This window comes from Hydra viridissima, unplaced genomic scaffold (genome assembly GCF_058129835.1).
Source record: "Hydra viridissima isolate aposymbiotic clone 2 unplaced genomic scaffold, HvirCarnegie_v1 scaffold_4, whole genome shotgun sequence".
NCBI lineage: Eukaryota > Metazoa > Cnidaria > Hydrozoa > Anthoathecata > Hydridae > Hydra > Hydra viridissima.
This window is the reverse complement of record NW_028324303.1, coordinates 9,185,190-9,200,829: the sequence shown is the minus strand read 5'-3', so window position 1 is coordinate 9,200,829 and position 15,640 is coordinate 9,185,190.

The following is a 15,640-nucleotide window of genomic DNA, read 5'->3' as shown; positions in this document are numbered from 1 at the left end:
AAAACGTCGAAATTTGGGCCAAATGTGGCCAAATTGGAGGCTTTCACCGACTCCTCTTGGATCCCTTGGCCATATTTTGTTGTATCCTGTCAGGCTGAGCAAAAAAATGGCCAAGGGCATCAAGCAATTCAGTGGTAAGTACCGAATTTTGCGACAAATGCACAGAAATGCTTAGAATTTGCTTGTAATGTCGATTCTGTGATTATTTCGTCAAATTGGAGCCTTTCACCGAGATTTCTTGGAGCCTTTGGACATTTTCTGTTGTAACCTATCAGGCTGAGCACGGAAATGACAAAGACAATCAACAGAGAGGCTGGCAAGTACCGGATTTGGCGACAAAACCCCGTTTTTGGCTCAGTTTCCATACAAAACGTCGAAATTTGGGCCAAATGTGGCCAAATTGGAGGCTTTCACCGACTCCTCTTGGATCCCTTGGCCATATTTTGTTGTATCCTGTCAGGCTGAGCAAAAAAATGGCCAAGGGCATCAAGCAATTCAGTGGTAAGTACCGAATTTTGCGACAAATGCACAGAAATGCTTAGAATTTGCTTGTAATGTCGATTCTGTGATTATTTCGTCAAATTGGAGCCTTTCACCGAGATTTCTTGGAGCCTTTGGACATTTTCTGTTGTAACCTATCAGGCTGAGCACGGAAATGACAAAGACAATCAACAGAGAGGCTGGCAAGTACCGGATTTGGCGACAAAACCCCGTTTTTGGCTCAGTTTCCATACAAAACGTCGAAATTTGGGCCAAATGTGGCCAAATTGGAGGCTTTCACCGACTCCTCTTGGATCCCTTGGCCATATTTTGTTGTATCCTGTCAGGCTGAGCAAAAAAATGGCCAAGGGCATCAAGCAATTCAGTGGTAAGTACCGAATTTTGCGACAAATGCACAGAAATGCTTAGAATTTGCTTGTAATGTCGATTCTGTGATTATTTCGTCAAATTGGAGCCTTTCACCGAGATTTCTTGGAGCCTTTGGACATTTTCTGTTGTAACCTATCAGGCTGAGCACGAAAATGACAAAGACAATCAACAGAGAGGCTGGCAAGTACCGGATTTGGCGACAAAACCCCGTTTTTGGCTCAGTTTCCATACAAAACGTCGAAATTTGGGCCAAATGTGGCCAAATTGGAGGCTTTCACCGACTCCTCTTGGATCCCTTGGCCATATTTTGTTGTATCCTGTCAGGCTGAGCAAAAAAATGGCCAAGGGCATCAAGCAATTCAGTGGTAAGTACCGAATTTTGCGACAAATGCACAGAAATGCTTAGAATTTGCTTGTAATGTCGATTCTGTGATTATTTCGTCAAATTGGAGCCTTTCACCGAGATTTCTTGGAGCCTTTGGACATTTTCTGTTGTAACCTATCAGGCTGAGCACGAAAATGACAAAGACAATCAACAGAGAGGCTGGCAAGTACCGGATTTGGCGACAAAACCCCGTTTTTGGCTCAGTTTCCATACAAAACGTCGAAATTTGGGCCAAATGTGGCCAAATTGGAGGCTTTCACCGACTCCTCTTGGATCCCTTGGCCATATTTTGTTGTATCCTGTCAGGCTGAGCAAAAAAATGGCCAAGGGCATCAAGCAATTCAGTGGTAAGTACCGAATTTTGCGACAAATGCACAGAAATGCTTAGAATTTGCTTGTAATGTCGATTCTGTGATTATTTCGTCAAATTGGAGCCTTTCACCGAGATTTCTTGGAGCCTTTGGACATTTTCTGTTGTAACCTATCAGGCTGAGCACGAAAATGACAAAGACAATCAACAGAGAGGCTGGCAAGTACCGGATTTGGCGACAAAACCCCGTTTTTGGCTCAGTTTCCATACAAAACGTCGAAATTTGGGCCAAATGTGGCCAAATTGGAGGCTTTCACCGACTCCTCTTGGATCCCTTGGCCATATTTTGTTGTATCCTGTCAGGCTGAGCAAAAAAATGGCCAAGGGCATCAAGCAATTCAGTGGTAAGTACCGAATTTTGCGACAAATGCACAGAAATGCTTAGAATTTGCTTGTAATGTCGATTCTGTGATTATTTCGTCAAATTGGAGCCTTTCACCGAGATTTCTTGGAGCCTTTGGACATTTTCTGTTGTAACCTATCAGGCTGAGCACGAAAATGACAAAGACAATCAACAGAGAGGCTGGCAAGTACCGGATTTGGCGACAAAACCCCGTTTTTGGCTCAGTTTCCATACAAAACGTCGAAATTTGGGCCAAATGTGGCCAAATTGGAGGCTTTCACCGACTCCTCTTGGATCCCTTGGCCATATTTTGTTGTATCCTGTCAGGCTGAGCAAAAAAATGGCCAAGGGCATCAAGCAATTCAGTGGTAAGTACCGAATTTTGCGACAAATGCACAGAAATGCTTAGAATTTGCTTGTAATGTCGATTCTGTGATTATTTCGTCAAATTGGAGCCTTTCACCGAGATTTCTTGGAGCCTTTGGACATTTTCTGTTGTAACCTATCAGGCTGAGCACGGAAATGACAAAGACAATCAACAGAGAGGCTGGCAAGTACCGGATTTGGCGACAAAACCCCGTTTTTGGCTCAGTTTCCATACAAAACGTCGAAATTTGGGCCAAATGTGGCCAAATTGGAGGCTTTCACCGACTCCTCTTGGATCCCTTGGCCATATTTTGTTGTATCCTGTCAGGCTGAGCAAAAAAATGGCCAAGGGCATCAAGCAATTCAGTGGTAAGTACCGAATTTTGCGACAAATGCACAGAAATGCTTAGAATTTGCTTGTAATGTCGATTCTGTGATTATTTCGTCAAATTGGAGCCTTTCACCGAGATTTCTTGGAGCCTTTGGACATTTTCTGTTGTAACCTATCAGGCTGAGCACGGAAATGACAAAGACAATCAACAGAGAGGCTGGCAAGTACCGGATTTGGCGACAAAACCCCGTTTTTGGCTCAGTTTCCATACAAAACGTCGAAATTTGGGCCAAATGTGGCCAAATTGGAGGCTTTCACCGACTCCTCTTGGATCCCTTGGCCATATTTTGTTGTATCCTGTCAGGCTGAGCAAAAAAATGGCCAAGGGCATCAAGCAATTCAGTGGTAAGTACCGAATTTTGCGACAAATGCACAGAAATGCTTAGAATTTGCTTGTAATGTCGATTCTGTGATTATTTCGTCAAATTGGAGCCTTTCACCGAGATTTCTTGGAGCCTTTGGACATTTTCTGTTGTAACCTATCAGGCTGAGCACGGAAATGACAAAGACAATCAACAGAGAGGCTGGCAAGTACCGGATTTGGCGACAAAACCCCGTTTTTGGCTCAGTTTCCATACAAAACGTCGAAATTTGGGCCAAATGTGGCCAAATTGGAGGCTTTCACCGACTCCTCTTGGATCCCTTGGCCATATTTTGTTGTATCCTGTCAGGCTGAGCAAAAAAATGGCCAAGGGCATCAAGCAATTCAGTGGTAAGTACCGAATTTTGCGACAAATGCACAGAAATGCTTAGAATTTGCTTGTAATGTCGATTCTGTGATTATTTCGTCAAATTGGAGCCTTTCACCGAGATTTCTTGGAGCCTTTGGACATTTTCTGTTGTAACCTATCAGGCTGAGCACGGAAATGACAAAGACAATCAACAGAGAGGCTGGCAAGTACCGGATTTGGCGACAAAACCCCGTTTTTGGCTCAGTTTCCATACAAAACGTCGAAATTTGGGCCAAATGTGGCCAAATTGGAGGCTTTCACCGACTCCTCTTGGATCCCTTGGCCATATTTTGTTGTATCCTGTCAGGCTGAGCAAAAAAATGGCCAAGGGCATCAAGCAATTCAGTGGTAAGTACCGAATTTTGCGACAAATGCACAGAAATGCTTAGAATTTGCTTGTAATGTCGATTCTGTGATTATTTCGTCAAATTGGAGCCTTTCACCGAGATTTCTTGGAGCCTTTGGACATTTTCTGTTGTAACCTATCAGGCTGAGCACGGAAATGACAAAGACAATCAACAGAGAGGCTGGCAAGTACCGGATTTGGCGACAAAACCCCGTTTTTGGCTCAGTTTCCATACAAAACGTCGAAATTTGGGCCAAATGTGGCCAAATTGGAGGCTTTCACCGACTCCTCTTGGATCCCTTGGCCATATTTTGTTGTATCCTGTCAGGCTGAGCAAAAAAATGGCCAAGGGCATCAAGCAATTCAGTGGTAAGTACCGAATTTTGCGACAAATGCACAGAAATGCTTAGAATTTGCTTGTAATGTCGATTCTGTGATTATTTCGTCAAATTGGAGCCTTTCACCGAGATTTCTTGGAGCCTTTGGACATTTTCTGTTGTAACCTATCAGGCTGAGCACGAAAATGACAAAGACAATCAACAGAGAGGCTGGCAAGTACCGGATTTGGCGACAAAACCCCGTTTTTGGCTCAGTTTCCATACAAAACGTCGAAATTTGGGCCAAATGTGGCCAAATTGGAGGCTTTCACCGACTCCTCTTGGATCCCTTGGCCATATTTTGTTGTATCCTGTCAGGCTGAGCAAAAAAATGGCCAAGGGCATCAAGCAATTCAGTGGTAAGTACCGAATTTTGCGACAAATGCACAGAAATGCTTAGAATTTGCTTGTAATGTCGATTCTGTGATTATTTCGTCAAATTGGAGCCTTTCACCGAGATTTCTTGGAGCCTTTGGACATTTTCTGTTGTAACCTATCAGGCTGAGCACGGAAATGACAAAGACAATCAACAGAGAGGCTGGCAAGTACCGGATTTGGCGACAAAACCCCGTTTTTGGCTCAGTTTCCATACAAAACGTCGAAATTTGGGCCAAATGTGGCCAAATTGGAGGCTTTCACCGACTCCTCTTGGATCCCTTGGCCATATTTTGTTGTATCCTGTCAGGCTGAGCAAAAAAATGGCCAAGGGCATCAAGCAATTCAGTGGTAAGTACCGAATTTTGCGACAAATGCACAGAAATGCTTAGAATTTGCTTGTAATGTCGATTCTGTGATTATTTCGTCAAATTGGAGCCTTTCACCGAGATTTCTTGGAGCCTTTGGACATTTTCTGTTGTAACCTATCAGGCTGAGCACGAAAATGACAAAGACAATCAACAGAGAGGCTGGCAAGTACCGGATTTGGCGACAAAACCCCGTTTTTGGCTCAGTTTCCATACAAAACGTCGAAATTTGGGCCAAATGTGGCCAAATTGGAGGCTTTCACCGACTCCTCTTGGATCCCTTGGCCATATTTTGTTGTATCCTGTCAGGCTGAGCAAAAAAATGGCCAAGGGCATCAAGCAATTCAGTGGTAAGTACCGAATTTTGCGACAAATGCACAGAAATGCTTAGAATTTGCTTGTAATGTCGATTCTGTGATTATTTCGTCAAATTGGAGCCTTTCACCGAGATTTCTTGGAGCCTTTGGACATTTTCTGTTGTAACCTATCAGGCTGAGCACGGAAATGACAAAGACAATCAACAGAGAGGCTGGCAAGTACCGGATTTGGCGACAAAACCCCGTTTTTGGCTCAGTTTCCATACAAAACGTCGAAATTTGGGCCAAATGTGGCCAAATTGGAGGCTTTCACCGACTCCTCTTGGATCCCTTGGCCATATTTTGTTGTATCCTGTCAGGCTGAGCAAAAAAATGGCCAAGGGCATCAAGCAATTCAGTGGTAAGTACCGAATTTTGCGACAAATGCACAGAAATGCTTAGAATTTGCTTGTAATGTCGATTCTGTGATTATTTCGTCAAATTGGAGCCTTTCACCGAGATTTCTTGGACCTTTGGACATTTTCTGTTGTAACCTATCAGGCTGAGCACGAAAATGACAAAGACAATCAACAGAGAGGCTGGCAAGTACCGGATTTGGCGACAAAACCCCGTTTTTGGCTCAGTTTCCATACAAAACGTCGAAATTTGGGCCAAATGTGGCCAAATTGGAGGCTTTCACCGACTCCTCTTGGATCCCTTGGCCATATTTTGTTGTATCCTGTCAGGCTGAGCAAAAAAATGGCCAAGGGCATCAAGCAATTCAGTGGTAAGTACCGAATTTTGCGACAAATGCACAGAAATGCTTAGAATTTGCTTGTAATGTCGATTCTGTGATTATTTCGTCAAATTGGAGCCTTTCACCGAGATTTCTTGGAGCCTTTGGACATTTTCTGTTGTAACCTATCAGGCTGAGCACGAAAATGACAAAGACAATCAACAGAGAGGCTGGCAAGTACCGGATTTGGCGACAAAACCCCGTTTTTGGCTCAGTTTCCATACAAAACGTCGAAATTTGGGCCAAATGTGGCCAAATTGGAGGCTTTCACCGACTCCTCTTGGATCCCTTGGCCATATTTTGTTGTATCCTGTCAGGCTGAGCAAAAAAATGGCCAAGGGCATCAAGCAATTCAGTGGTAAGTACCGAATTTTGCGACAAATGCACAGAAATGCTTAGAATTTGCTTGTAATGTCGATTCTGTGATTATTTCGTCAAATTGGAGCCTTTCACCGAGATTTCTTGGAGCCTTTGGACATTTTCTGTTGTAACCTATCAGGCTGAGCACGAAAATGACAAAGACAATCAACAGAGAGGCTGGCAAGTACCGGATTTGGCGACAAAACCCCGTTTTTGGCTCAGTTTCCATACAAAACGTCGAAATTTGGGCCAAATGTGGCCAAATTGGAGGCTTTCACCGACTCCTCTTGGATCCCTTGGCCATATTTTGTTGTATCCTGTCAGGCTGAGCAAAAAAATGGCCAAGGGCATCAAGCAATTCAGTGGTAAGTACCGAATTTTGCGACAAATGCACAGAAATGCTTAGAATTTGCTTGTAATGTCGATTCTGTGATTATTTCGTCAAATTGGAGCCTTTCACCGAGATTTCTTGGAGCCTTTGGACATTTTCTGTTGTAACCTATCAGGCTGAGCACGAAAATGACAAAGACAATCAACAGAGAGGCTGGCAAGTACCGGATTTGGCGACAAAACCCCGTTTTTGGCTCAGTTTCCATACAAAACGTCGAAATTTGGGCCAAATGTGGCCAAATTGGAGGCTTTCACCGACTCCTCTTGGATCCCTTGGCCATATTTTGTTGTATCCTGTCAGGCTGAGCAAAAAAATGGCCAAGGGCATCAAGCAATTCAGTGGTAAGTACCGAATTTTGCGACAAATGCACAGAAATGCTTAGAATTTGCTTGTAATGTCGATTCTGTGATTATTTCGTCAAATTGGAGCCTTTCACCGAGATTTCTTGGAGCCTTTGGACATTTTCTGTTGTAACCTATCAGGCTGAGCACGGAAATGACAAAGACAATCAACAGAGAGGCTGGCAAGTACCGGATTTGGCGACAAAACCCCGTTTTTGGCTCAGTTTCCATACAAAACGTCGAAATTTGGGCCAAATGTGGCCAAATTGGAGGCTTTCACCGACTCCTCTTGGATCCCTTGGCCATATTTTGTTGTATCCTGTCAGGCTGAGCAAAAAAATGGCCAAGGGCATCAAGCAATTCAGTGGTAAGTACCGAATTTTGCGACAAATGCACAGAAATGCTTAGAATTTGCTTGTAATGTCGATTCTGTGATTATTTCGTCAAATTGGAGCCTTTCACCGAGATTTCTTGGAGCCTTTGGACATTTTCTGTTGTAACCTATCAGGCTGAGCACGAAAATGACAAAGACAATCAACAGAGAGGCTGGCAAGTACCGGATTTGGCGACAAAACCCCGTTTTTGGCTCAGTTTCCATACAAAACGTCGAAATTTGGGCCAAATGTGGCCAAATTGGAGGCTTTCACCGACTCCTCTTGGATCCCTTGGCCATATTTTGTTGTATCCTGTCAGGCTGAGCAAAAAAATGGCCAAGGGCATCAAGCAATTCAGTGGTAAGTACCGAATTTTGCGACAAATGCACAGAAATGCTTAGAATTTGCTTGTAATGTCGATTCTGTGATTATTTCGTCAAATTGGAGCCTTTCACCGAGATTTCTTGGAGCCTTTGGACATTTTCTGTTGTAACCTATCAGGCTGAGCACGGAAAATGACAAAGACAATCAACAGAGAGGCTGGCAAGTACCGGATTTGGCGACAAAACCCCGTTTTTGGCTCAGTTTCCATACAAAACGTCGAAATTTGGGCCAAATGTGGCCAAATTGGAGGCTTTCACCGACTCCTCTTGGATCCCTTGGCCATATTTTGTTGTATCCTGTCAGGCTGAGCAAAAAAAATGGCCAAGGGCATCAAGCAATTCAGTGGTAAGTACCGAATTTTGCGACAAATGCACAGAAATGCTTAGAATTTGCTTGTAATGTCGATTCTGTGATTATTTCGTCAAATTGGAGCCTTTCACCGAGATTTCTTGGAGCCTTTGGACATTTTCTGTTGTAACCTATCAGGCTGAGCACGAAAATGACAAAGACAATCAACAGAGAGGCTGGCAAGTACCGGATTTGGCGACAAAACCCCGTTTTTGGCTCAGTTTCCATACAAAACGTCGAAATTTGGGCCAAATGTGGCCAAATTGGAGGCTTTCACCGACTCCTCTTGGATCCCTTGGCCATATTTTGTTGTATCCTGTCAGGCTGAGCAAAAAAATGGCCAAGGGCATCAAGCAATTCAGTGGTAAGTACCGAATTTTGCGACAAATGCACAGAAATGCTTAGAATTTGCTTGTAATGTCGATTCTGTGATTATTTCGTCAAATTGGAGCCTTTCACCGAGATTTCTTGGAGCCTTTGGACATTTTCTGTTGTAACCTATCAGGCTGAGCACGAAAATGACAAAGACAATCAACAGAGAGGCTGGCAAGTACCGGATTTGGCGACAAAACCCCGTTTTTGGCTCAGTTTCCATACAAAACGTCGAAATTTGGGCCAAATGTGGCCAAATTGGAGGCTTTCACCGACTCCTCTTGGATCCCTTGGCCATATTTTGTTGTATCCTGTCAGGCTGAGCAAAAAAATGGCCAAGGGCATCAAGCAATTCAGTGGTAAGTACCGAATTTTGCGACAAATGCACAGAAATGCTTAGAATTTGCTTGTAATGTCGATTCTGTGATTATTTCGTCAAATTGGAGCCTTTCACCGAGATTTCTTGGAGCCTTTGGACATTTTCTGTTGTAACCTATCAGGCTGAGCACGGAAATGACAAAGACAATCAACAGAGAGGCTGGCAAGTACCGGATTTGGCGACAAAACCCCGTTTTTGGCTCAGTTTCCATACAAAACGTCGAAATTTGGGCCAAATGTGGCCAAATTGGAGGCTTTCACCGACTCCTCTTGGATCCCTTGGCCATATTTTGTTGTATCCTGTCAGGCTGAGCAAAAAAATGGCCAAGGGCATCAAGCAATTCAGTGGTAAGTACCGAATTTTGCGACAAATGCACAGAAATGCTTAGAATTTGCTTGTAATGTCGATTCTGTGATTATTTCGTCAAATTGGAGCCTTTCACCGAGATTTCTTGGAGCCTTTGGACATTTTCTGTTGTAACCTATCAGGCTGAGCACGGAAATGACAAAGACAATCAACAGAGAGGCTGGCAAGTACCGGATTTGGCGACAAAACCCCGTTTTTGGCTCAGTTTCCATACAAAACGTCGAAATTTGGGCCAAATGTGGCCAAATTGGAGGCTTTCACCGACTCCTCTTGGATCCCTTGGCCATATTTTGTTGTATCCTGTCAGGCTGAGCAAAAAAATGGCCAAGGGCATCAAGCAATTCAGTGGTAAGTACCGAATTTTGCGACAAATGCACAGAAATGCTTAGAATTTGCTTGTAATGTCGATTCTGTGATTATTTCGTCAAATTGGAGCCTTTCACCGAGATTTCTTGGAGCCTTTGGACATTTTCTGTTGTAACCTATCAGGCTGAGCACGAAAATGACAAAGACAATCAACAGAGAGGCTGGCAAGTACCGGATTTGGCGACAAAACCCCGTTTTTGGCTCAGTTTCCATACAAAACGTCGAAATTTGGGCCAAATGTGGCCAAATTGGAGGCTTTCACCGACTCCTCTTGGATCCCTTGGCCATATTTTGTTGTATCCTGTCAGGCTGAGCAAAAAAATGGCCAAGGGCATCAAGCAATTCAGTGGTAAGTACCGAATTTTGCGACAAATGCACAGAAATGCTTAGAATTTGCTTGTAATGTCGATTCTGTGATTATTTCGTCAAATTGGAGCCTTTCACCGAGATTTCTTGGAGCCTTTGGACATTTTCTGTTGTAACCTATCAGGCTGAGCACGGAAATGACAAAGACAATCAACAGAGAGGCTGGCAAGTACCGGATTTGGCGACAAAACCCCGTTTTTGGCTCAGTTTCCATACAAAACGTCGAAATTTGGGCCAAATGTGGCCAAATTGGAGGCTTTCACCGACTCCTCTTGGATCCCTTGGCCATATTTTGTTGTATCCTGTCAGGCTGAGCAAAAAAATGGCCAAGGGCATCAAGCAATTCAGTGGTAAGTACCGAATTTTGCGACAAATGCACAGAAATGCTTAGAATTTGCTTGTAATGTCGATTCTGTGATTATTTCGTCAAATTGGAGCCTTTCACCGAGATTTCTTGGAGCCTTTGGACATTTTCTGTTGTAACCTATCAGGCTGAGCACGGAAATGACAAAGACAATCAACAGAGAGGCTGGCAAGTACCGGATTTGGCGACAAAACCCCGTTTTTGGCTCAGTTTCCATACAAAACGTCGAAATTTGGGCCAAATGTGGCCAAATTGGAGGCTTTCACCGACTCCTCTTGGATCCCTTGGCCATATTTTGTTGTATCCTGTCAGGCTGAGCAAAAAAATGGCCAAGGGCATCAAGCAATTCAGTGGTAAGTACCGAATTTTGCGACAAATGCACAGAAATGCTTAGAATTTGCTTGTAATGTCGATTCTGTGATTATTTCGTCAAATTGGAGCCTTTCACCGAGATTTCTTGGAGCCTTTGGACATTTTCTGTTGTAACCTATCAGGCTGAGCACGAAAATGACAAAGACAATCAACAGAGAGGCTGGCAAGTACCGGATTTGGCGACAAAACCCCGTTTTTGGCTCAGTTTCCATACAAAACGTCGAAATTTGGGCCAAATGTGGCCAAATTGGAGGCTTTCACCGACTCCTCTTGGATCCCTTGGCCATATTTTGTTGTATCCTGTCAGGCTGAGCAAAAAAATGGCCAAGGGCATCAAGCAATTCAGTGGTAAGTACCGAATTTTGCGACAAATGCACAGAAATGCTTAGAATTTGCTTGTAATGTCGATTCTGTGATTATTTCGTCAAATTGGAGCCTTTCACCGAGATTTCTTGGAGCCTTTGGACATTTTCTGTTGTAACCTATCAGGCTGAGCACGGAAATGACAAAGACAATCAACAGAGAGGCTGGCAAGTACCGGATTTGGCGACAAAACCCCGTTTTTGGCTCAGTTTCCATACAAAACGTCGAAATTTGGGCCAAATGTGGCCAAATTGGAGGCTTTCACCGACTCCTCTTGGATCCCTTGGCCATATTTTGTTGTATCCTGTCAGGCTGAGCAAAAAAATGGCCAAGGGCATCAAGCAATTCAGTGGTAAGTACCGAATTTTGCGACAAATGCACAGAAATGCTTAGAATTTGCTTGTAATGTCGATTCTGTGATTATTTCGTCAAATTGGAGCCTTTCACCGAGATTTCTTGGAGCCTTTGGACATTTTCTGTTGTAACCTATCAGGCTGAGCACGGAAATGACAAAGACAATCAACAGAGAGGCTGGCAAGTACCGGATTTGGCGACAAAACCCCGTTTTTGGCTCAGTTTCCATACAAAACGTCGAAATTTGGGCCAAATGTGGCCAAATTGGAGGCTTTCACCGACTCCTCTTGGATCCCTTGGCCATATTTTGTTGTATCCTGTCAGGCTGAGCAAAAAAATGGCCAAGGGCATCAAGCAATTCAGTGGTAAGTACCGAATTTTGCGACAAATGCACAGAAATGCTTAGAATTTGCTTGTAATGTCGATTCTGTGATTATTTCGTCAAATTGGAGCCTTTCACCGAGATTTCTTGGAGCCTTTGGACATTTTCTGTTGTAACCTATCAGGCTGAGCACGGAAATGACAAAGACAATCAACAGAGAGGCTGGCAAGTACCGGATTTGGCGACAAAACCCCGTTTTTGGCTCAGTTTCCATACAAAACGTCGAAATTTGGGCCAAATGTGGCCAAATTGGAGGCTTTCACCGACTCCTCTTGGATCCCTTGGCCATATTTTGTTGTATCCTGTCAGGCTGAGCAAAAAAATGGCCAAGGGCATCAAGCAATTCAGTGGTAAGTACCGAATTTTGCGACAAATGCACAGAAATGCTTAGAATTTGCTTGTAATGTCGATTCTGTGATTATTTCGTCAAATTGGAGCCTTTCACCGAGATTTCTTGGAGCCTTTGGACATTTTCTGTTGTAACCTATCAGGCTGAGCACGAAAATGACAAAGACAATCAACAGAGAGGCTGGCAAGTACCGGATTTGGCGACAAAACCCCGTTTTTGGCTCAGTTTCCATACAAAACGTCGAAATTTGGGCCAAATGTGGCCAAATTGGAGGCTTTCACCGACTCCTCTTGGATCCCTTGGCCATATTTTGTTGTATCCTGTCAGGCTGAGCAAAAAAATGGCCAAGGGCATCAAGCAATTCAGTGGTAAGTACCGAATTTTGCGACAAATGCACAGAAATGCTTAGAATTTGCTTGTAATGTCGATTCTGTGATTATTTCGTCAAATTGGAGCCTTTCACCGAGATTTCTTGGAGCCTTTGGACATTTTCTGTTGTAACCTATCAGGCTGAGCACGAAAATGACAAAGACAATCAACAGAGAGGCTGGCAAGTACCGGATTTGGCGACAAAACCCCGTTTTTGGCTCAGTTTCCATACAAAACGTCGAAATTTGGGCCAAATGTGGCCAAATTGGAGGCTTTCACCGACTCCTCTTGGATCCCTTGGCCATATTTTGTTGTATCCTGTCAGGCTGAGCAAAAAAATGGCCAAGGGCATCAAGCAATTCAGTGGTAAGTACCGAATTTTGCGACAAATGCACAGAAATGCTTAGAATTTGCTTGTAATGTCGATTCTGTGATTATTTCGTCAAATTGGAGCCTTTCACCGAGATTTCTTGGAGCCTTTGGACATTTTCTGTTGTAACCTATCAGGCTGAGCACGAAAATGACAAAGACAATCAACAGAGAGGCTGGCAAGTACCGGATTTGGCGACAAAACCCCGTTTTTGGCTCAGTTTCCATACAAAACGTCGAAATAATTTGGGCCAAATGTGGCCAAATTGGAGGCTTTCACCGACTCCTCTTGGATCCCTTGGCCATATTTTGTTGTATCCTGTCAGGCTGAGCAAAAAAATGGCCAAGGGCATCAAGCAATTCAGTGGTAAGTACCGAATTTTGCGACAAATGCACAGAAATGCTTAGAATTTGCTTGTAATGTCGATTCTGTGATTATTTCGTCAAATTGGAGCCTTTCACCGAGATTTCTTGGAGCCTTTGGACATTTTCTGTTGTAACCTATCAGGCTGAGCACGGAAATGACAAAGACAATCAACAGAGAGGCTGGCAAGTACCGGATTTGGCGACAAAACCCCGTTTTTGGCTCAGTTTCCATACAAAACGTCGAAATTTGGGCCAAATGTGGCCAAATTGGAGGCTTTCACCGACTCCTCTTGGATCCCTTGGCCATATTTTGTTGTATCCTGTCAGGCTGAGCAAAAAAATGGCCAAGGGCATCAAGCAATTCAGTGGTAAGTACCGAATTTTGCGACAAATGCACAGAAATGCTTAGAATTTGCTTGTAATGTCGATTCTGTGATTATTTCGTCAAATTGGAGCCTTTCACCGAGATTTCTTGGAGCCTTTGGACATTTTCTGTTGTAACCTATCAGGCTGAGCACGAAAATGACAAAGACAATCAACAGAGAGGCTGGCAAGTACCGGATTTGGCGACAAAACCCCGTTTTTGGCTCAGTTTCCATACAAAACGTCGAAATTTGGGCCAAATGTGGCCAAATTGGAGGCTTTCACCGACTCCTCTTGGATCCCTTGGCCATATTTTGTTGTATCCTGTCAGGCTGAGCAAAAAAATGGCCAAGGGCATCAAGCAATTCAGTGGTAAGTACCGAATTTTGCGACAAATGCACAGAAATGCTTAGAATTTGCTTGTAATGTCGATTCTGTGATTATTTCGTCAAATTGGAGCCTTTCACCGAGATTTCTTGGAGCCTTTGGACATTTTCTGTTGTAACCTATCAGGCTGAGCACGAAAATGACAAAGACAATCAACAGAGAGGCTGGCAAGTACCGGATTTGGCGACAAAACCCCGTTTTTGGCTCAGTTTCCATACAAAACGTCGAAATTTGGGCCAAATGTGGCCAAATTGGAGGCTTTCACCGACTCCTCTTGGATCCCTTGGCCATATTTTGTTGTATCCTGTCAGGCTGAGCAAAAAAATGGCCAAGGGCATCAAGCAATTCAGTGGTAAGTACCGAATTTTGCGACAAATGCACAGAAATGCTTAGAATTTGCTTGTAATGTCGATTCTGTGATTATTTCGTCAAATTGGAGCCTTTCACCGAGATTTCTTGGAGCCTTTGGACATTTTCTGTTGTAACCTATCAGGCTGAGCACGAAAATGACAAAGACAATCAACAGAGAGGCTGGCAAGTACCGGATTTGGCGACAAAACCCCGTTTTTGGCTCAGTTTCCATACAAAACGTCGAAATTTGGGCCAAATGTGGCCAAATTCGAGGCTTTCACCGACTCCTCTTGGATCCCTTGGCCATATTTTGTTGTATCCTGTCAGGCTGAGCAAAAAAATGGCCAAGGGCATCAAGCAATTCAGTGGTAAGTACCGAATTTTGCGACAAATGCACAGAAATGCTTAGAATTTGCTTGTAATGTCGATTCTGTGATTATTTCGTCAAATTGGAGCCTTTCACCGAGATTTCTTGGAGCCTTTGGACATTTTCTGTTGTAACCTATCAGGCTGAGCACGGAAATGACAAAGACAATCAACAGAGAGGCTGGCAAGTACCGGATTTGGCGACAAAACCCCGTTTTTGGCTCAGTTTCCATACAAAACGTCGAAATTTGGGCCAAATGTGGCCGAATTGGAGGCTTTCACCGACTCCTCTTGGATCCCTTGGCCATATTTTGTTGTATCCTGTCAGGCTGAGCAAAAAAATGGCCAAGGGCATCAAGCAATTCAGTGGTAAGTACCGAATTTTGCGACAAATGCACAGAAATGCTTAGAATTTGCTTGTAATGTCGATTCTGTGATTATTTCGTCAAATTGGAGCCTTTCACCGAGATTTCTTGGAGCCTTTGGACATTTTCTGTTGTAACCTATCAGGCTGAACACGAAAATGACAAAGACAATCAACAGAGAGGCTGGCAAGTACCGGATTTGGCGACAAAACCCCGTTTTTGGCTCAGTTTCCATACAAAACGTCGAAATTTGGGCCAAATGTGGCCAAATTGGAGGCTTTCACCGACTCCTCTTGGATCCCTTGGCCATATTTTGTTGTATCCTGTCAGGCTGAGCAAAAAAATGGCCAAGGGCATCAAGCAATTCAGTGGTAAGTACCGAATTTTGCGACAAATGCACAGAAATGCTTAGAATTTGCTTGTAATGTCGATTCTGTGATTATTTCGTCAAATTGGAGC